Source organism: Manis javanica, chromosome 8, assembly GCF_040802235.1.
Source record: "Manis javanica isolate MJ-LG chromosome 8, MJ_LKY, whole genome shotgun sequence".
NCBI classification, from domain to species: Eukaryota; Metazoa; Chordata; class Mammalia; order Pholidota; family Manidae; genus Manis; species Manis javanica.
Genome location: NC_133163.1, coordinates 71,687,813 through 71,711,120, shown reverse-complemented (window position 1 = coordinate 71,711,120; position 23,308 = coordinate 71,687,813). Strand labels below are relative to the sequence as shown.

The following is a 23,308-nucleotide window of genomic DNA, read 5'->3' as shown; positions in this document are numbered from 1 at the left end:
AGTCAATGATCCAGTTTCATTCTCTTACATGTGGCTGTCCAGCTTTGCCAACACCAACTGTTGAACAGGCTGTGCTGTCATTTCCCCATTGTATATCCATGACTCCTTTATTGTATATTAATTGATCATATATGTTTGGGTTAATATCTGGACTCTCTATTCTGTTCCACTGGTCTGTGGGTCTGTTCTTGTGCCAGTACCAAATTGTTTTGACTACTGTGGCTTTGTAGTAGAGCTTGAAGTTGGGAAGCGAGATCCCCCCTGCTTTATTCTTCCTTCTCTGGGTTGCTTTGGCTATTCAGGGTCTTTTGTGGTTCCATATGAATCTTAGAACTATTTGTTCCAGTTCACTGAAGAATGCTGTTGGTATTTTGATAGGGATTGCACTGAATTTGTAGATTGCTTTAGGCAGAATTGCCATTTTAACAATATTAATTTTTCCTAGCCAAGAGCATGGGATGAGTTTCCATTCGTTAGTGTCCTCTTTAATTTCTCTTAAGAGTGTCTTGCAGTTTTCAGGGTACAGGTCTTTCACTTCCTTGGTTAGGTTTATTTCTAGGTATTTGATTCTTTTTGATGCAATTGTGAATGGAATTGTTTTCCTGATTTCTCTTTCTGCTATTTCATTATTAGTGTATAGTAAAGCAACAGATTGCTGTGTATTAATTTTGTATCCTCCAACTTTGCTGAATTCAGATACTAGTTCTAGTAGTTTTGCAGTGGAGTCTTAAGGGAAGGGTTTTCCATGTACAATATCATGTCATCTGCAAATAGTGACAGTTTGACTTCTTCTTTACCAATCTGGATGCCTTGTATTTCTTTGGTCTGTTTGCCATGGATAGGACCTCCGGAACTATGTTGAATAAAACTAGGGAGATAGGGCATCCATGTTTTGTATCCTATCTTAAAGGAAAAGCTTTCAGATTTTTGTTGTCAGGTATGATGTTGACTGTGGGTTTGTCACATATGGCCTTTATTATGTTGAGGTACTTGCCCTTTATACCCATGTTGACAGTTTTAATCATGAATGGATGTTGAATTTCATCAAATGCTTTTTCAGCATCTATAAAGATGATCATGTGGTTTTTCTCCTTTTCATTGGTGTGGTGGATAATGTTGGTGGATTTTTGAATGTTGTACCATCCTTGCATCCCTGAGATGAATCCCACTTGATCATGGTATATGATCCTCCTTATGTATTTTTGAATTCGGTTTGCTAATATTTTGTTGAGTATTTTTGCATCTATGTTCACCAGGAATGTTGTTCTGTAATTTTCTTTTTTGGTGGGGTCTTTACCGGGTTTTGGTATTAGGGTGATGCTGCTTCACAGAATGAGTTCGGAAGTATTCCCTCCTCTTCTATTTTATTGAAAACTTTAAGGAGAATGTGTATTATGTCTTCTCTATATGTCAGATAAAATTCAGCAGTGAAGCCATATCACCTGGGGGTTTTGTTTTTGAGTCATTTTTTTATTATAATTCATTTTCATTGCTGGTAATTGGTCTGTTTAGATTTTCTGTTTCTTCCCTGGTCAGTCTTGGAAGGTTGTATTTTTCTAGGAAGTTGTTCATTTCTTCTAGGTTATCTAGTTTGTTAGCATATTGATTTTCATAGTATTCTCTAATAATTCTTTGTATTTCTGTGGGGTCCATTGTGTGATTTTTCCTTTCTCATTTCTGATTCTGTTTATGTGTATAGATTCTCTTTTTTTCTTAATAAGTCTGGCTAGGAGTTTATCTATTTTGTTTATTTTCTCAAAGAACCAGCTCTTGGTTTCATTGATTTTTTCTATTGTTTTATTCTTCTTAATTTTATTTATTTATTCCCTGATCTTTATTATGTCCCTCCTTCTGCTGACTTTGGACCTCATTTGTTTTTCCTTTTCCCAGTTTCAATAATTGTGACTTTAGACTATTCCTTTGGGATTGTTCTTCCTTCTTTAAATAGGCCTGGATTGCTATATACTTTCCTCTTAGAACTGCCTTCACTGTGTCCCACAAAAATTGGGGCTTTGTGCTATTATTGACATTTGTCTCCATATACTGCTTGATCTCTGTTTTAATTTGGTCATTGATCCATTGATTATTTAGGAGCATGTTGTTAAACCTCCATGTGTTTGTACGCCTTTTTGGTTTTTTTTGTACAGTTTATTTATAGTTTTATACCTTTGTTATCAGAGAAGTTGGTTAGTAGAATTTCAATCTGTTGGAATTTACTGAGGCTCTTTTTGTGACCTAGTATATGGTCTATTCTGGAGAATGTTCCATGTGCACTTGAGAAGAATGTGTATCCTGTTGCTTTTGGGTGTAGAGTTCTGTAGATGTCTGTTACGTCCATCTGTTCTAGTGTGTTGTTCAGTGCCTCTGTGACCTTACTTGTTTTCTGTCTGGTTGATCTGTCCTTTGGAGTGAGTTGTGTGTTGCAGTCTCCTAAAATGAATGCATTGTATTCTATTTCCTCCTTCAGTTCTGTTAGTATTTGTTTCACATATGTGCTCTTGTGTTGGGTGCATATATATTTATAATAGTTATATCCTCTTGTTGGACTTCCCCCTTTATCATTATGGAATATCCTTCTTTGTCTCTTGTTACTTTATTTGTTTTGAAGTCTATTTTGTCTGACACAAGTACTGCAAACAGCTGCTTTTTTTCCCTCCCTATTGTTGGCATGAAATATCTTTTTCCATCCCTTTACTTTTAGTCTGTGTATGTCTTTGGGTTTTAAGTGAGTCTCTTGTAGGCAGCATATAGATGGGTCTTGCTTTTTTATCCATTCTGTAACTCTGTCTTTTGGTTCATACATTCCATCCATTTACATTTAGGGTGATTATTGACAGATATGTACGTATTACCATTGCAGGCTTTGAATTCGTGGTTACCAATGGTTCAAGGGTAGCTTCTTTACTATCTAACCATCTAACTTAACTCTCTTATTAAGCTATTATAACACAGTCTGATGATTCTTTATTTCTTTCCCTTCTTATTCTTCCTCCTCCATTCTTTATATGTTAGGTGTTTTATTCTGTGCTCTTTTGTGTTTCCTTTGACTGCCTTTGTGGATAAGTTGATTATATTTTTTGCCTTTAGTTAGTATTTGTTTGGTCTGCTTTCTTTGCTATGATTGTATTTTCTCTGGTGACATCTATTTAGCCTTAGGAGTGCTTCCATCTAGAGCAGTCCCTTTAAAATATCCAGTACAGGTGGTTTGTGGGAGGCAAATTCCCTCAACTTTTGCTTGTCTGGAAATTGTTTTATCCCTCCTACAAATTTAAATGATAATTGTGCTGGATACAGTATTCTTGGTTCAAGGCCCTTCTGTTTCATTGCATTAAATACATCATGCCATTCTCTTCTGGCCTGTAAGGTTCCTGTTGAGAAGTCTGATGATAGCCTGATGGGTTTTCCTTTATAGGTGACCTTTTTCCTCTCTCTAGCTGTCTTTAATACTCTGTCCTTGTCTTTGATCTTTGCCATTTTAATTATTATAAGTCTGGGTGTTGTCCTCCTTGGGTCCCTTGTATTGGGAGTTCTGTGGGCTTCCATGGTCTAAGAGACTATTTCGATCCCCAGCTTGGGGATGTTTCCAGCAATTATTTCTTCAAAGACATTTTCTATCCCTTTTTCTCTCTTCTTCTTCTTCTGGTACCCCTATAATGTGAGTATTTTTCCGTTTGGATTGGTCACACAGTTCTCTTAATATTCTTTCATTCCTAGGGATCCTTTTATCTCTCTCTGCCTCAGGTTCTCTGTATTCCTGTTCTCTGATTTCTATTCCATTAACAGTCACTTGCACCTCATCCAGTCTGCTCTTAAGACCTTCTATCAATTGTTTCATTTCTCTTATTTCCTTCCGGACTGCATCCCTTAGTTCTTGCATATTTCTCTGCAGGTCCATCAGCATGGTTATGACTTTTATTTTGAGTTCTTTTTCAGGAAGATTGGTTATATCTATCTCCCCACGCCCTTTCTATGGGGTTGTCTGAGTGATTTTTGACTGGATCAGATTCTTCTGCTTTTTCATGGCAATAGAAGTGGTTGTAGACAGGTGGCACATGTGTCAGCTGGGAGAACAAAGTCCCTTCCTGCTTGCTGGTTGCCTTGCCCTTCTCCACTACCTGTGTCAGTTACCTGCACACAGGGAGCAGTCTCTGGGATAATCTCCTGAGCTGCCGTGGGTGGGGCAGCCCTCGGAATAGCCTAGGGCCCTGCAGGGGGTTGCAGTCATGCTGAGTGTGTTCTCCTGTGAGAATGGTGCCCCTTAGTGCCTTCCAGACCTTGTTCCAGCTTCCTCTGTCTGTGCTGGCCACTGCTTTCCAGTAGCAGCCTCTGTGTCTGTTCCTGTTGGCTGCACGCTGGGAGAGAACTCTGTGTGGTTGCTGTGGGCAGGGCAGCCAGTTTGCTCACAGCTCCAGCAGGGAATGAATGGCAGGCTGCTTATCACCATGAGGGGCTTTGGGGCTGCATTACCCCCCCGGGGTTTTTAGGGCACCTGAAGTTCCTTAAGATTCCCAGCATGCTGGGCTAAGTGTGCCAGGATGATTTTGTCCAGCTGTTGAGCCCTTGTCCCTTTAAGACTTTTAAAAAGCACCTGCTTTTCTTTTGTCCTAGGGGAGCTGGCTGTGGGGACCCACTTGCAGTCTCCATCCCAGATTTTACTTTTCCATTTCTCTAATATTCAGGACACCATGCAATGTGTGTCTGTACTCCCAGTGCAGATTACTGGGGCTGGTTATTTAGTAGTCCTGTGCTTCCACTTCCTCCCCACTCTGATTCTTTTCTCCTGCCAGTGAGCTGGGGTTCGGGGAGTGCTCGGGTCCCACTGGGTTGTGGCTTTGTATCTTACCCTGTTCATGGGATGCTAAGTTCTTGCAGATGTTGATGTAGCCTGGCTGTTGTATTGTATCTTCTCGTCTCTCTTTTAGTAGTAGTGGCATTTGTTTGTTGTATTTTCAAAAATATATAAGGTCTTAGGAAGAGATTTCTGCTGCCCTACTCACACCACCATCTTGAGCCCCTCCTAATAAATGTTTATTTTTAATCCATTTTAAATTGGGGCATCATTTGAGTTAGGATTGCTGATTTTGGAGTTACAGCAGAAATCAATAAAGCAGAAAATAAGCATTTATTGTGGTATAACTCCAGGGGGAAAATCAGGACCTAGCCCAGGACAAATTACCTTTGAAACTAAAATCAGTCAAAGGGAGAAACAAAGTGGTAGAAACCCATTTATTGATTACAAACAGTTGTCCACCTCTGCTAGCCCTTGTCTCTCATGACCCAGCTGCAGAAAAAGGGACCCCACCCAACCTCTCCAGTCTAGATATGCCCTTGCTCCCCCTTGTAATTACCTAAGATATGGAGATGGACTACTTCTCTCCATGCCCCGGGAATACCTACTGACATGGAGATGCACTAAGGCCAAGCGAGAGATTCTGGAAAGACTGCAATTTTATCCACATGGGGTCCCATTGCACAGAAGTAACCCAAGGCACAAGAGGAGTAAGGTTTTGAAATAAAGATTTTAAAGAATGCCCTTTTTTCCTACTTTGCCCTGTTCTTTTCTTTCCTACTCTTTAAATAAAATGGCTGGTCTGACTCTTTTAACAATAATGCTGTATTTCCTTCTTCCCACTTAATTCACAGATATTTCTCTTGTTTTTGCTGGCCAATTCATTTATTATTTATTCAGTAATGGTTTAATAAACAAGAAAACAGACAATATCCTTCTAGTTACTGAGTTTTAAATCCTGTGGTTTAGGTGATAGTTGTTAGGATAATAAAATTAAAGCCTGGTGTGTTATACTATCTTGATCATGAAAGGAAATCTTCCTTAGGTATTCAGGACCATGTCAAAGGAAAATTTATTCAGTAATTGTTTATTATTTTCTTTAATTTTTTGGTGTTTCCTTAGCCACTGACTCAACAAATACTGATTAAGTACTTGCTATGTGCCTAGACTATTTAGACACTGGAGATACAGCAATGAACAAAACAAAGCCTCATCCTCGTGGATCCCGCTTCCTGGTGGGGATGAAGGACAGAGCTTTCAGGGCTGTCTGGAGACAAGACTTACAAGGGAGCACTCTTGCCATTCCTCAGTATGTTCTCTTCATTGCTTTTAATTGATGTATCTTCTAACCATATTCTGCTTTATGTTTTCTCCATTTTCTGCTAATTAACCATTAAAAGATTAGCTGATACGAGTTCTAACTATTCCTAATATTTCTTTTTTTTATAAGAGCTCTTAAGTCATGAAAACTACAAAAAGTAGAAATTTCAGTCACTAATCTCTGACCCTAGGGATACTTTAACTTACTTGGTTCTCTAAGATTTGTGTCCACAGAGCACTGCAGTTCACAAAATGTTGGTAGGAGGCCGGCCAGCTATTTCTAAGAGCATAACCCACTCTGTGATAGTTTGGGTTCTTGGTCAACAGCTTGTGAAGTTTGGCAGGATACCAAGGAATCTTTGAAATATAAGACTGGCTATACATTTACCTGCTTCTCAGTATTTGTTACTTTATGCAATTATGAGGAAGACCACTCTGTGTCGCTCAGACGTTCAGTGTTCTAATCCATCTGAAAACTCAGCATGCACTTCTGGCTATTTATTTTTCTTTCATTTGATACCATTAAGGTTTTATATCAGGTCTTATACTTTGACACATATATTATATTTAATAAGGAAAGAAAACTAGAAGGACAGTTTCCACATCAGCTCTGGAAAGCTTTATTTATCATCAGAGAAGCCATTAGAGTCTTATTATCATAGTATACATAAAATAAGAAAAATTCTGACTCTCCTATAGATTGCTTGGTTATTTCATATTGATTTCACAGTAAAATCCCAGCCCTATCATTTACCAGCAGAATGACTTGGGCAAGTCACTGTCCACAACTTCCTCATTTGCAAGAGGAGGGGTAATAAGAGTATTCACGGTAAGTACTGAGTGAACCAGTTCAGGTAAAGACCTGTGAAAAGTGCTTGTTGTGTAGTAGGTGCCATGCAAATGTTAGCTAATTGGCCAAAATGTGTGGGCCATGAGGGCAAGTGCTTTTACTTGTATTTTTTTCCACTGAAGTATTTTCAAAATCTAGAACAATGCCTGGCACACAGTACAAGTTTAATATACATTTGTCGAATAAATGAATGGCAAAACAGGACACAATTAGACATTTGGACATATTTATCTGATGATGGAGTTGTAAAACGAACAGTGGTTCGATCTTGCAGATCAAAAGGGGAGCTGTGCTGGTACCTGCTTCAGTGTGACAGTGGGATCCCCAAGGCAGAAAGGAAACCTCAGCAGAAAGAAAAGTGTGAAGGCTGAAGGGAAACACTGAGTTTCTTCCCTCCTCAATTCTCTCAGAACAACAATAAAATAAATGCCTTGGGACCCCGGGAAGAGGGGAGCCAGGGAGGAGTGACTGTAACTCCTTGAATGATGGATCTCTGCCTGTTGTTACTGAGTCCAAAATAAGTCCTGGCAACCACCCCAGCCAGCGCGGAATGGACTCGTTTCCCGCGAGGTGGTAACTATGTCAAGAAAGTCTTGGTGGCAGGAGCGGCCTGAGGAAATCTGATTGAGAGATGGCATCTTGGGGCTGTCCAGCCTTCCCTCTCAACACCGGAATGCTCTGTCCCCCAGCACCCATGTTCTCCCTCCCCGACCCTGAGCAGGGTTCTTTCCTCTGGTGAACTCGAGACTCGCCTGTGTTCTGCTACTACGTACTGGAAATCCAACTGCTGGGATTTCCTCAGCTTTCTGCCCCAGTCAGAGACTGACACACTACCCAGAATAAAATACCAATGCTGATCACAAAGGAATCAATCTCTGCTGAGTCGGCTCACATTAGTGAGCAAGGCTGGGAGGGAGGGTTAAGCCCTCCATGTAAAGGGAGCCCTTCCTGGGCTCTCAGAGCACACGGCGCTGCAGCAGTCCTGTGTTCCTGACTCATGCCGGCCTGCTTCTGAGGCATGTCAGACCAGGACGAAAAGAGGAAAGTGACACTGAGCAGCCAGAATACGACCTAGAATGAAGTTTGGATGAGGCCAGCTAAAGAGCAGAGAGTGTAACACACACGTTTAAAGTGGACCTTTCAGAAATGTGGCCCACCATCTGACATGGTTTATCCTTTTATGGAAAACAGGCAAAGTGAGCCACTAGGGTCAGGTTTCTGGACAAAATTTACACAGAATCTGGTGATTATGAGTTACCTCTGTCAGTTGCATTTGTATTCATGGGAGAAAATACAGCTAAATTGGTTGCTGCAACTCCTAATCCTATTAGCAAATATTGTTGCTGAAATGCTCACATTACTTCATTCCGACAGTTCAGAATGGATGAGGCATATTTGCCTGGAACCAAGAACGCCGTCTGCTTGGGCCGGATTCAAAGGTAATCAGGCCCAGGAGGTGAGGAGACCACCACACCCATATTCCAGAAAGGTCAGACTCACTGGAGACCACTTCTGACTTTCACAGACCCCTGGAAGGTATTATCATCCTCATTTTTCAGAGGAAGAAACAGTGGCTCAAAAAGTTAACTATTAACTGAGCCTCAAAAAGTTCACTACTGCTAACTGAATACTTGTTTGGCACACAGTTGGCTACATGAGGTCCCCTCAAAAACATCTCTCCTATGCTATTCAGATGGTGTGAAGCTAAAGCAAGACAACATAGGCAAAAATACTCAGAAAGTTAAGTTGCTGTATACCCATGGGAAGTATTATTATGCAAACTTTTGTTGGATAGGAATACACATTAAAATCTTGGCCATGTGCAAAGTTGTTCTTAATTTAGGAAGTTGCTCAACCCTGTTTTTAGCCCCAGGATTCTATGTTTCTATGTATGAAGAGGAAAATGAAATATAGTCATGCAAGAGACTATTTCTTTAATTTTCTGGATTGTCACATTCATTCAGCATGAAATTTTCTACAGAAAGTCAATTTTGGAAAGTTCCAAACTTAATTAGATCTTGCAGTTTTGTGATCTCCATTATAATTATCAAATACAGAAGAGCTAATAAAGGATCAACCTCTGGGCTGCAGAATAATGTAATCTATTCATACCTCAGTGACGTCCTGGATTAAAACCGGGAGCTGATGTGCTCTAGTGCACCAACCAAACGCATGGGCGAATCGTTATACACAGCTGAAGCTTGATCAGACCAAGGTGAATACGTGGTATGTAAAATAATCCAATAAAGTTTATCAATAACACACGCACAATTCAGAGGAGACATGCATTGGTATAGCAAGGCTAATTAAGGTCATTTCTGAGATAAACTGAAGTCCTGTCTCCTGCTGTTATGCAATTATTCATTTGAGTCTACTGTTACTAGAACAATGAGCAGTGAGCATCTTTGTTATTAGTGATCCTTCTTCCTGATATTTGCAATTTAACCAAATAATACATACCACGCCTCTATGGTTCTAAAGAATGTTTCAATACCTTGACATTTTTCTTAACGTAGATTCAGTCAGAGACAGAGTGGTGAATTCTGGATCATTTGTTCTGTTTTTTTGTTTTATTTTGTTTTGTTTTTTTCTTTTTGAAGATTACAGTAGATATTTTTCAGAAGCACCTCTGTAACTTTGTTAGGCTAATAGTATCTTATAAATAAATTTATGACAACAGAGCCATGATTCTAATATACTACATACTTCATTGACTCCTTCAAGTCTCTAGTACCTTGATTTAGCTTCACCTCCGCAATTCTCTCCTAGACTCTTAATGTTTAAGAGGCAAAGGGGTAACCTACACATTGCACAGGGAAAAATTCTAATTTACCTAAATGTTTTGATATATACTAGTGGAAATTTGGATTCTAATCGGGGGGGAAACTTTGAAGACAGAGGCTGGTAAAAAAAATCACTTAAAATTTACCTTTTTTTCCTTTAGAGATAAAACTTTACTTTGGAAAGACTATTTCAGTGCCTTGAATAAGCCACTGAGTTATGTATATACTAAATGCTTTTATAGCTATAAGTGAGTTGAATTATCTTTAATATAGGTGGACTAAGGTCAAGCCAGGACCAGTTCTTTAATACGCTATCCTTTGAGGTTGAATAGGAAGAAAGGGGTAGAAATTCTTGAGGCAAAAGGCACTTACTTTGTATATAGACAAAGTGTTGTGTCTGAACGTTGTTTAACTCTATGCAACATGTATGGTATGTTTTGTGTTGCTTACATTTGTCTGTTTGTTGGAAGCATTCCTTTTTGTTTAGGAAAATCACTGGAGAGTTGCTTACAGGAGCTGAAGGGAGAAGGAAATCCTGAAAGGGCTTTGTGAGAAATTTTTTTTCAGATGCTGAGCACAGGCAGTGTAACACTGAGGTGCAAGACACCTCTGATCCAGGTGAAGGACTGCTCTCGTTCCCCACACAAAATCCAGCTGCATATACTTTGAGGATTGGCAGCTTTGAAAAAGAGGAATAAAGCATCCTTGATATGGAGACTGGTGATCTCATGAAAGCTATAACAGAAATAACAAAAATAAAGCTACTTCTGCTAGCTTTGAGGGAAGGTGACTTCGGCCAAAGGCAGATTTAGTGGGAATGGATGAAAATGACAGATCCCTGAGGTGACAGTCAGGCATACTGGCTTGTGAGCCAACATGAAGGACCAACATGTGAACTCGGCTAAATGAATAGGGGAAATTTGGTTTGCTGGAGTTGCTGAAATCAGGCGATACACCTACTTGAGCCTTGAAGTGCTTGCAACTGGGAGCTATAAGTTAGTTGGGATCTTAATGTATAATCATAGGCTGGTTTCATCAGCAATTCTATTCAGATTTTCTAGGCAGTCTTTTTATTCTTTTTACTTGAGTGAATCCTAAAAGCTAATCTATTAGGCCAAAACATTTTTTATGCAGCATCAATTTCTCCCAAAGTATGACTTTCAAGACGTAGTTTAAATGCTTCTCAGAGAATGTGACTTTTATTAATTTAAAGTTGTTTCCCTCTTCTTACAAACAGGCCATGAAAACAGTTGATTGTATTCAGCCAAACTGACTGCTTGCAGTCTCTTGAACTGAACTTACTTACATTTTTTGCTTCTGTTGGAAAGATCGCTCTTCCTTTTCTTCTCTGTACATCCAAACCTATTCTGTTTAAGACCTCACTAAAATTTCCACGTATTCAGTTCCCCCAGGAATTCAAAATCCCCAGGACCAACCGAGGATAAATTCCTTCTCTCTCTGTCCTTAACTCATCCTTTTATTTATTCAGTATGTATTTCTTGAGGATGATAATGTGCAGACACCCACTGGGCACTCACTTATGCTTTTAGATTGTCAGTTATGTCATTATATGTCTGATTTTGTCCCCTTCAACTTGATTATAAACTATGAGGGAAGGGGCAGTATTTTTTCTGTCTTTACTCACTGTCATAGTACCTAATTTTTTGGATAGAGGAGGCATTCAACAAAGTATGATAGATTTGATTCAGGTTTCAGTCTTGAAATAAAAGAAAATAGCAACTGAATTATCCTCCTTTAACAAGGCCCATAAGACAATATTTACCATTGATTGAGTGCCTCTTGTGTATCAAGGTCTTTTCATAAGTGATATTAATACTTGTGGCAGTCCACTAAGATAAAATTTCAGTAGCCCCCAGTGTGTCTATGAGGAAAGAGACACAGAAAAGACATTACCCTGAGCTTCTCTGCTGATGAGTTGCCTAACTGGCTCTGAAATCCAGGCCTGGATGATTCTTAAAAACCGGAGGATTCTCAGCTAGGGAGAGATTTTGCCTCTGCGATTGTCACCATGACAGTTTCCTTCATAGATGAGCCAAGGGAAATGCATCTTATTATCATTCAGAAAATGTCATATTTGTCCAGCTTCTTCTGTTTTTTGCCTTTTTATGTTTTCTTAGCTGAGATCCCAGTGAGATGTATCTTTTTTAGAAATGAAAAGCTACCAAACCATAAGTATCACTCTCAGGCTGTAAAATAAAAACTGCTGAATGAAAGAAAAAATTTTCATTAAAAAAAGCATTCTTTAATCAGTGAATACATGCTAAATAGTGGAGTGTTTTCTATATTGCTTTGGTGTAAATTTATTCAAGACTACCCATACATATCAAAATATTGTATGTAAGTTATAATGATTGAATTTGTTATAATTGTTTTGAAATTGTGAAAACATAGGAAAGCATTTTATATAATCAAGATGTATACATTGAAAAGAAGTAGGATGTTAAGTTGATTCTCAAAATAGCTGTTGCTCTTCATATACAGTAATACAATTATGAGGAGGAGATTAAGTAAGACTTCTGCCCATTCAAACTAATTCTTCAGTATTTGTAATGCAGCATTTATAATTACAGATCATTATTTTTAATGCTTTTCTTTTTCCTAAATAGAGCCTTTCAAGTTATTTCTTAGCTGTCACCAATACCTACAGAAGTTTGGCTGTAAGACCTTCAATGTTTCAAAAGATCCAAGAGGAAATGGGCTACCTTGGGAATAAGCTTGGTGAGGAGGAAAGGGAAGTGATCAGCATTCCCAGGCACAGCATCTAAAGAGGCCCAGAGTACTTGGCTTTATTTGAGTAAGTTTTGCTATTCAAGAACTCTGACTTGGTGAGTAAAACTAGGATATAAATTCCCCAAGGTCAGTGATCCCTAAAGTGGGGGAGAAGGAGGAGACATGTCAGAATTACCTGGGGGCCTTTCATCAGGCTATTCTTAGTTCTCCAGAGATTTTGGTACACCCACCTCCTTGCCAGTAGTTATTCATCAGTAGCTATTTATTATCATAGTGGTTCACTGTTCTTAACTCTCTGGTATGTTAAAGATGAAGAAAAAAATAAAGCTGATAATTACTCGTCTAGTCATTGGGAACTGTGTAGTCAGATAGGTGGCATGGGTAACAGCATCCAGCTTGCAGAAAATGATTTTGACGTGAAGCAGGTCTGTATCTTTAATCCATTCCCTAAGGGGAATTGCTGAAGATGAACAGACCACCAGGCCCAAATGAGAGGTCTCAGGAAAGGATCGGTTCTTAGCAGTTTTATTTCTTAGGAAAGAAAAGGTTTTAGAAGAATAGCTAAGTGAAGATCAGAAGCTTTCACCACAAGTTCAGGGCATTTAATTCTCAATTCACTGAATGTTAGAAAGGGGCCCTATAATATATTTCTGAACTTGGTTGTGGAGGATTAATTAGATGTAACTGAGTCTGTAAATTGAAGATAGTTGTGAAGTGTTGTGAGAAGCAGAACCTTAGAGATAAACAACATAAACACTTGGTTATGAATCATCACTGTGATAACATAAAACCTCTGGGCAGTAAAATATTATTGGAAAATGTATTATAGGCAAGGAAATAATGTTTGATGTTACTGTTTCTATCCAAAACTTTCCTGGAGGTCCCAGCCACTGCAAAAATCAGAGGGACTGTAGAGATAAGTGGTTAGAACTAATAAGGGAATTTAGCAATGATACTAGATACAAGATAAATACACAAATAACAACTGTGTTTCTGAATGCCAATAATAGCCAAATAGGAAAATAACAATAAGTATTCCATTCATGAAAGAAACAATGACCATTATGTATATAGGGGAAAAAGTTAACAAATATGTGGGAAATATGTATGGAGAAAATTGAAAAATCATATAAAAGGTCAAGAAGATAGACCTAAGTAAATGGAGCTATTTGTATATGTTTTCATAAACATGTCAGTTCTTCCCAAATTAATCTCAAAGTTCAACCAAAAACCATTGTTTTTGAAGAACACAGAAAAGCCCAGAAAAGCTTGAAGAAGAATAAGATTAGAGACAGACGAGGACTCATTCTACCATGTGAAAAGACTTACCATTAAGCCAACACAATTTGTTAAGGTGGATTTGGTACAGATATAAACAAATAGGCCAACAGCACAGAAAGAAACTGTACCCAAACAAACTGGACTGGGTTGAATAGTGCCCCTGCAAAATTCAGAACCATCCAGAACCTCAGAATGTAAACTTATTTGGAAATAGCTAGCATAGGTAAATAGTTAAGATAAGGCTGATTATACTGGACTAGGCTGGGCTCTAATCCAGTGACTGGCATCCATGTCAGTAGGTCATGCAAAGACTGGAGACAACTGAAAGAGATGGCATGTGACACAGAGAATGGAGTGACATATCTACAAGCCAAGCAATGCCAAGACCAGCCACCAAAAGCTATGCAGAGGCAAAGAGGCGTCCTCCTCTGCCAGAATCTTTAGAGAGGGCATGGCCCTGCCAACATCTTGATTTAGGACTTCTCACCCCCAGAACTGATAGAGTACAATTTCTATTCTTTTAGGCCACACAGTTGTAGTAATTTGTGTTGGCCCGAGGAAACTGATACACAAACACAGATAGTGGAGATTTGTACAGGTCTACCACATTGCACAGCTCCAGGGAACACCATTTACATTATAATTCATATGCTCTAGGATTGTGCCATTCATATACAACATGATGTATGGTGCCTCCTGGAGTTATGAGGAATAGCAGCCTTCTTCACGTAGGAGAGAGAAGGCAATACAAATTGATATGAAAAAAATTAATATTTCAATGCCATGTGCTGGAACTGAGGGTTAGTCATGTAGAATAAAAGTCAGAACCTGATCTCACTCTATAAAAAAAAATGAATTCTAAAAAGATTAATGGCCTAGATAAGAAAAAATTTTAATTTTAAAAGAAAATATTAAGATAGTTTTATAAAATTGGAGTTAAGAATTATATCTTAAAAAAAAAAAAACCCAAAAAAGCCAAAACACTATTTTGATAAGTTTGACTATACTGAAATTAAAAATTTCTATATGACAAATGACATCATGAACAAAGCAAAAACGTAAGCAGAAGACATTTCCATTATGTAACCCCTATGAAAGATCGATGTCCAAATTATTTAAAGGACTTCTATAAACAAATAAGAAAAAGGTAAAAAATTAAGAAAAAATTAGTAAAATGCATGAACAGGTAAGTCCCATAGGAGGAAAGATACCATATTTATGAAAAGATGTTAAACCTTAAAACTTTATTTATGTTCAAAGAAACACACATTTAAATACATAAAATTCTATTTCATATCCTGAAGATATGCTTCAATTAAGAAGTCTGATAATACTAATGATTTCTTAGAATATGGGCATGTGCAACTTCTCATATTTTGCTAGTGTATGCTATTTATATCAATACAGTACTTTGAAATATCTGCTATTTGTAATACCAAGTTACAAATTTATTCATAGTATCTGTCATTTAGCAGTATCTAGTAAAGTTAAAGATATGCATTCCCAACAATCCAGCAAATCCACTTTGAGGTCTCTATCTTAGAGCAACTTGAACAGGGGCCTTAGGAATCATGTATTCATAAGTATAACATTTGTAATGGGGAAATACTGTAAACAATCTTAATGGCCATCAATGCGGGAATGGATATATAATTAAATATTTATATATTGTATACTTACATAATTGTTGTATATTTATAAATGAACTAAACTGCATTTACATGGAAAAATCTCTAAATAACAATATTGATATTTTTTAAAAGGATGCCATAAAGGATAAAGGATATATGCTGTATAGCATCACCGTGCAAAATTTTAAATCTCACAAAATAATACTAAGCATTGCAAAAATATGTCATTTTTGTATGAATACATATGTTCTGATGATAAAAAATGGACTAGAGGAAATACATACTAACTTCACGATAATGTTCACTTCTTAGGAAGATGAGCAAGCAATGAGATGAGGTGCCTTTAATCAAATATATTATATTTTGATTATTTTTAAAATCTAAAAGAAATATGGGAAAATATTAACATTTATAAACTCTGGCTCAGGGCTGTACATGGATATCTGATATATCATTTTTTTAAATCTTTCAGTAGCTTGACATATTTGGTTAACAAAGTAGAGACCAAGAAGGAAAGGGAAAGGGAAGGAGAAAGGGGGCAAGAGGAAGGGAAGCGAGATGGACGTGGTCTTTGGAGACAGACAGCCCTGCACCCTAATTGTGGCAGGCAAGTGTTTTTTAATAGAAAGAGCTTAGCAATGAGCTTAAGTAGACCTAAATCTAGCTTCTTTCAACTTATACAAATTAACTATTCCAGGGCTCTGTTTACCCATCTGTAAAATGGGTAGATACAAATCTAACTGAAAGTGTTCTGTGAAGCCTAAGTTGGGGGAGGTTTGTCAAATGCCCGGTGCGGTGCCTTCCAGACACACACTGTGTATTCCCTGAAGAGGAGAGCCCCCTCTCTCTCCCTGTAAGTGGAGAAACAGTAAAGTCCGTGCAGAAAGTATACCACCTTAACTCACTGGATGGAATTGAATTCCTCCTTCTGATGCAGTCTTTCTTTTGCTTTTTCATCACTATAAAAGTAATTTTGAAAACAGATTAAATGCCTTTGGCATGAACAAAAAGGCAGACTATAGAGAAAATTGTAGGACTTCAGTTTCCACTATATCCATTAAAAAGGTAGGCAAAGAAGTTCCCATGGCTCTGCATTTAAGCTCAAGTCACTTATTTAAGGAGATCAAGGCACAGGCCCTTCACCCTAGGCTGTTAATGATCTTGGTTTGAAGTACTGAATAGGGTCAATTGCAGACTCAACGACAAGAATTAAAGCCAACGCTCCCTAATGAGATCTGTGCCTACTCCTTGTGGTTCAAGGAACATTGTGGCCAATAGTTTACAGCCTGCAGGGCCAAACCCCTTGAAGAAGCAGAGTTAACTTAGGCGTTCCCTGGACTGTATAAACAACACTGTCTGTAATAGGAAGCTTGGCCCTCCTTATATCATGCCAGGAGATTCTTGGAACACAGCCACTGTCTGATATTTATGGTTCCAAAGAATTTGACTCTGAAAAGTCCCTAATTCTAGAAAATGGCCACTGGTTAGTTGTTAATGCACAAGTAGTAGAAAAAAAAAGTCACCTTGAGAAGGAGAGGACAAAGAGGAAAGCCTGTGAGGCTGAAAGTGTGCCCAGTGTGATCTCTGTCTGCAGAGGGAACGTGCACACGTGCTTCATACATACACAGCAAAGCCCTATGCATGAATTTCCACACACGGAAGCTAAAGTGATAAAACAAATGCTTTTTAATGATTTTTCAATTTTTAAAAAATTATCTTTGGTTCAGTTAAAGAGAAAAGTTGTGGCATATTAGGCATTCAAAATAGTAGAGTAAAATAGTCAAAATTCACTTTGGCTTCTGTCCCATTATAAACTCACTTTCTTGAGCTGTTTGGGTTGAAAATAAACTTGACAGGGTTTTTCTCTCTTCTTGGCACTAAAACAGATCTTCAGGGCAACCAAAGCAATTGTTCACTTTTTTATTTTTAAAAAATGGGGAAAAAAAGACTTTTTAAACTTCCTTGCACATACATACCTCCTTGTATAAAAAAAGATCCTCCATTTTGAAATCTATTACCTCTCTTTCTATAGCATTTTTAAATTAAGAGTAGAGAATCACATAAGACATATAATAACTGAATCAGAGGTAGTGGTTTCATACATTTTCCAAATGTCCTGTATCCAAGGTAACCTGTTTCTCCCTGACAAGCTGGAGGGGCTGGAAAGAAGTGAGAAGATGGAAACATGATAAAGTTGCATCCAAGAATGAGGTGGCCACTGGCTGATGGATCGATTGTGACAAGAATAAAACAATTCATAGAAATCAATGTCACCGACCCACAGGTGCAACTCAGAATTGCTGCTGCACTAGAGACGAGTAGCAAATACTGCCCTGTTTCTCTCAATCCAATAGTCAGATGAGAAACTACCTATTAAAGCCGAACTCCATAATAAAAAATTGCCCAGAGATCTTCAGCAGGTTAGCCTGGTCTACAAAACCCAGGCAGGTGATAGAGAAATCAGAGGCAGCTTGGTGGAAATAACTGACATCTTGCCAAGAGTTTCTGACATTTTTCAGGCAAGTGTGGCATCTCCTTGCTAGGAGTACTTGCAAATGTCCAACCTGCGTGTGCAGGGACACTCTCACCTGGGAAAGTGGCCTCAGTCTGAGTAGATTTGACTGGTTATTACAGGCCCTTTCAAGGTGGAAACCACCCCAAACCTGGTCTAGCCTTATGTGGTCCACACTTGCAGTGGGTTCAAATAACCAGGCCAAGGTGTCTGCCTGCTCAGGGTTTGTAGTCCAATGAAACTTAGTTCTTGGTCCAGTGGAACCCAGCAATTGATGCATTTACACATGTTCCTGCTTCAAGTCACCTTCCACTACAACCCCTTAACTACCTCCTACCCTAACACCTTTCTCTTACCCCTGCTACCACCAGCAACACGAAGACACAGAGCTCCCGGTCTGAGAGGACCCGCTCACCCTGGAGGAGACTGGCCCACAGAGGCGGCACACTCAGTGACCCACATCCCCTGGGCAGTTGGACGCATGCCAGTACTTATGTATTACAAGATCCTAGTGAGGGGGTACTATCATTATTTCCATGTTAAGGAGAAGGAAACTGAGGCTTAGAAAAGCTAACTTATTCAAGGACATGCAGCAAATAAGGGGTAACGCTAGGAATCAAACCTTGGGAGTATTACCTCAAAGTTTATGCCTCTCATACCAAATTCTATTGCCTAAATTTAACAGGGCTTTGCCATTAGCTAGATGTGGGAACTTGGGAGAAAGTCTCTCTGAATCTCAGCCTTCTTATGCAAAAATAGGACAATTATCTTTCCTCTTTGTCAAAAAATGTTTACTAAGTCTGTACGAGGCACCAGGCTCCTTTCTGGGAGAGCAAGTGAACAAAAGAGAGGGTAAGGCAGATGAGAGGTAAGAGTGCCGAGAAAGATGAGAGCGCCTCGCGCTCTGTGAACGAGGGGCTCCCGGAAAGCCCCTGAGACAACCGTGGGATTAGAGGGCTGGGACCCTCAGTCTCCTAAACCTTAACTCAGGGGAGGTGAGAGGGGCTGGGGGTCGAATCAGTCTCCAATGGCCAACGATTTAATCAGGTGTGACCATGTAATGAAGCCTCCATAAAAAACCAAAAGAACGGGGTTTAGAGGGTTTCCAGATGGACAAATGCGTGGAGGTGCGGGAAGAGTGGTGAACCTGGAGTGGGCATGGGGGCTCCTCACCCTTCCTCCGTCCCTTTGCCTCTGTATGTCTTACAACCAGCTGTTCCTGAGTTATATACCTTTATGATAAACTAGTGATCTAGTAAGTAAAATGTTTCTCTGAATTTTGTGAGCCACTCTAGAGAATTATTTGAACCCAAGACAGGGGTTACTAGAACCTCCAGACTATAGCCGGCTGGTCAGAAGCACAAGTGACGACCTGGGCTCGTGACCAGCGTCTGCAGTGAAGGTGGGCAGTCTTGTGGTGGTGAGCCTACCACCTGTGGAATCGGTTGCTTTCCCCAGGTGGATAGAATAGGAATTGAGTTGAATTGCAAGATATCCAGCTGGTGACCAGAAACTTCTTTGTTGTCAGTGTGGGGGACTGGGCTCAAGGTGCCCAAAAGACCATTCCTAGCAGGGGGGACACCATGTGCAAACTCCCTCAAAATAGGAAGAAGTCAGTGTGGCTGGAAGAGAGTTTCAAGTAGGAAAGTGACTGGCACGAGGCTAAGTCTACATACTACTCTGCAGAGTCTGAATTCAAGTCTATCCCATCCTATTTATTGCCTAAATTTATCAATGCAAACAAGAAACACTAGATTCCTGGAAACAACAATGGAAGGTCTCTAAGGTGAAAACCTAGATCTGTAGAAATTGATTCGAGATGAGTGTGAAAATGCTTTGGGAAATCTAAAGCTTTAAACCAGTGTAAGTTATTACTCTTAGTGTGTTGTGGGAGGGGGCTGTTTGTTTTGCTTTTGTTCTGTTTTATTCTCCCCACTCTCTCCCTCACCAGAGGAAATATACAGACTGAAGTGGCAGGTAACGAAAGGAGGCAGTATTCCGAGGAGGAGCCGTGATGTTCCTGCGGAGCTCTAACGCCAGGCCCTTAAAGCCTTCATTAGTTCACCCAGCAAACTTACTGAATGTGCAGCAGTCAATGATGCCAATTGATTTTGTGTTCCTAGCTAACGGTACCCTGATATTTTTTGTGACATCACATCCTCAGTTCCAACTAGCATGATTCCACAACTTCCCAGCCTCCTTTGCAGGTAGAGAAAACTGTATGACCCACGTCTGGACAGCAACATGTGATGGAAGGTTTCTGAGAAAAAGTGGGCACCTAATATAAAAGTGCTTGCAGACTCAGGGCAGATGCAACTGACTGAAGCCCCAGCTGCCACACTTGGAAACCATTTTGGTATTTCCTAGGGTTCATGTTATCCCTGGCCACCTCCAGCTAGTGACTTAGCACAGCAGTGACACTGAGGCAGGCCCATTCCTGCCAGACCTGGGACCCCTCTGACAGCTGACTCTGGCCACGGGGTCCCCAACAGTCCTGCCATACTGGATCATAACCTCAGCCTCATCATTCAACTTTCTCTTGCTCCCCTTCACTCAGTCAGACCTGTGTTGTTACTGTGGCCCAACAACTCTCCCAACCACACCCATATCCCACTTTCTCTTGCAGGCATTTCATGTTGGTTCTGTCCTAGTATCTGCTTCTCAGAGGACCCAGACTAACACAGGAAATATGTAATGTATGTGATGTTGTAAGAAAATCTCTAAGATAAGTTCAATGAAAAAAATTAAGGTTCAGAAAAGTATGTAAAGTGTGCTACCTATTATGTTAAAATGAAGGGAAAATAAGAATATGAATGTGTATTTGTTTGTATAAACAAATACAGTGGTTATTTATGAGGGTGGGTTACATACAGCAAGACCTGGAAGACAGATAAGAGATGGAGAAGAGAGTGAGATATTTTAAAATTTTATACTTTTTAAAATAAATTTTTGATTTTTAACTGAGTGGAGATTTTAATGTACAGTGTTTCATTTTGGTTTTTTAACATAAAAGATTCAATGTCTTAAGAAACTAATACAGATTTTCTGGGTTCTGGTTGCTCTGGAACGGGTGATACACATTCTTAAATAGGCAATTTAAGAGTTCGAAAAGCTTTTTTGTAAGTTACAAGAAGACATCAATTACTCAATTCAGTTGCATGCTAGAGCCCCAAAGCAGCAACACTCCTTCTGAAGCTGAGAAAATTGTTTAACACCCTTCTAACAGGATTCTGCCACTACTCACGGAACACACAGCCACATCAACAGACCCTCTCTGCAGAATCTGAAGCTAACATCTTCTGAATTGATTCCTGCTTAGGTTTAAATACATGGCCATACAATCTCCAGTTGTAATCCACAAATTCTAAAGATGGCAGATTTCCATAGTCCCATGATGACCTGGATTAATTGCCACTCAAGGACGTGGTTGTTTAATAAGAAGAAGTGCCATTTTGCCTGCTGGGCACATCATCAGGAGCTGTGAGATGGGCTTTTACCCTCTACCTCAAACCAGTTTGTAAGATACTTGTAAGAACAGAAGTCAAAAAAAAACCCACAAAAAACATGGTTTATTCATTGGCTTGGTAAAAGTTTTATTGAAGCTTTACAAAAATATTTCAATAATAGACAAGTTTGGAGGAAAAAAGTATATATGACCCTGTATGTCATTTCACATTAGGATTGAAAAGAAAAATAATTTGATTGTGATGGGGAAGGGGGAATAATTTACATTGTCAAGCTTAAATCTTTAAAAATTCTAAAAATTTTAATATATTTGGGAATGTGACTGCAGATAAATTTAAGAGTAATGGTGTAGGAAATTCAGACTATACAATGACTCTTTTTACCAAGCCTCCAAAAATTACCTATTATGTAATCAAACATAAATTCAACATAAAACATAAAAACAAAATTTTATCATCTGGAGCACATTTCCCTATTAACTCTGGGAATTTTAGAGATTTTTTCTTGAGGCTACTAGTCCTGGGAAAAAGAGCTACTCTTTACTGAACATCTACTATATTCTAGGCCCTGTGTTAGGGGCTTTACATACATTATCTCCAAAGTTCATATTCTATGAGCTAAGCATTATTTTTCCTTTTTTTTCAAATTTTTTAATTTTGGTATCAATGTACAATTACATGAGCAACCTTATGGTTACTACACTACCCCTATTATCAAGTCCCCATCACATACCCATTACAGTCACTGTCCATCAGCGTAGTAAGATGCTGTAGAGTCACTACTTGTCTTCTCTGTGTTATGCTGCCTTCCCTGTGACCCCTCTGCTACATTATGTGTGCTAATCCTAATGGCCTGTTTTCCCCCTTATCCCTCTCTTCCCACCCATTCTCCCCAGTTCCTTTCCCTTTGGTAACTGTTAGTCCATTCTTGGGTTATGTGAGTCTGCTGCTGTTCTGTTCCTTCAGTTTTTTTCTTTGTTCTTATACTCCACAGATGAGTGAAATCATTTGAAGCTTGTCTTTCTCCACCTGGCTTATTTCACTGAGCATAATACCCTCTAGCTCCATCCATGTTATTGCAAATGGTAGGATTTGTTTTCTTCTTATGGCTGAATTGTATATATGTACCACCTCTTCTTTATCTATTCACCTGCTGATGGACACTTAAGTTGCTTCCATTCTTGGCTATTGTAAATAGTGCTGCGATAAACATAGGGATGCATTTGTCATTTTGAAACTGGGCTGCTGCATTCTTAGGGTAAATTCCTCGGAGTGGAATTCCTGGGTCAAATGGTATTTCTATTTTTAATTTTTTGAGGAACCTCATACTGCTTTCCACAATGGTTGAACTAATTGACATTCCCACCAGCAGTGTAGGAGGGTTCCCCTTTCTTCACATCCTCACCAACATTTGTTATTGTTTGTCTTTTGGATGGTGGCCATCCTAACTGGTGTAAGGTGATATCTCATTGTGGTTTTAATTTATATTTCCCTGATGATTAGCAACGTGGAGCATCTTTCCATGTGCTTGTTGGCTATCTGAATTACTTCTCTGGAAAAAAATATGGAACTCTTTATGAATTTGTGTGTCATCATTGCACAGGGCCATGCTAATCTTCTCTGTATCATTCCAATTTTAGTATATGTGCTGCTGAAGAGAGCACTATTTTTCCTTTTTTTACAGATGAAATTCTGAAACCAAGAAACCCAAATGTGGCAAAATTAGGATTCAACCCAAGGGTGGTCTGGCTGCAAAGCCCAGGCTCTTTCCCTGTGCAAATTGCCTTATAGCACAGGCAAAGGGGATGTAGCCCTCAGTAGCTGCCACAAAGCACAAGACTGGTAATTGTTAGCTTCCCTGGGTCTTGTGCTTTATTTTCTAGGCACAAAATTCACCCAACTGTCCAGAAGTTGTCCAAAAAATTGT

At 39.2% G+C, this 23,308-nt stretch overlaps 1 non-coding gene across 1 annotated transcript; it reads right to left on the bottom strand.

Annotated features, from left to right (window-relative positions):
- Positions 1-22,939: 22,939 nt before the first annotated feature.
- LOC118967782 (U6 spliceosomal RNA) lies at positions 22,940-23,045 on the bottom strand. The gene has a single exon (XR_005055011.1). It is a non-coding gene; the product is annotated as a U6 spliceosomal RNA (small nuclear RNA).
- Between the last annotated feature and the right edge of the window lie 263 nt (positions 23,046-23,308).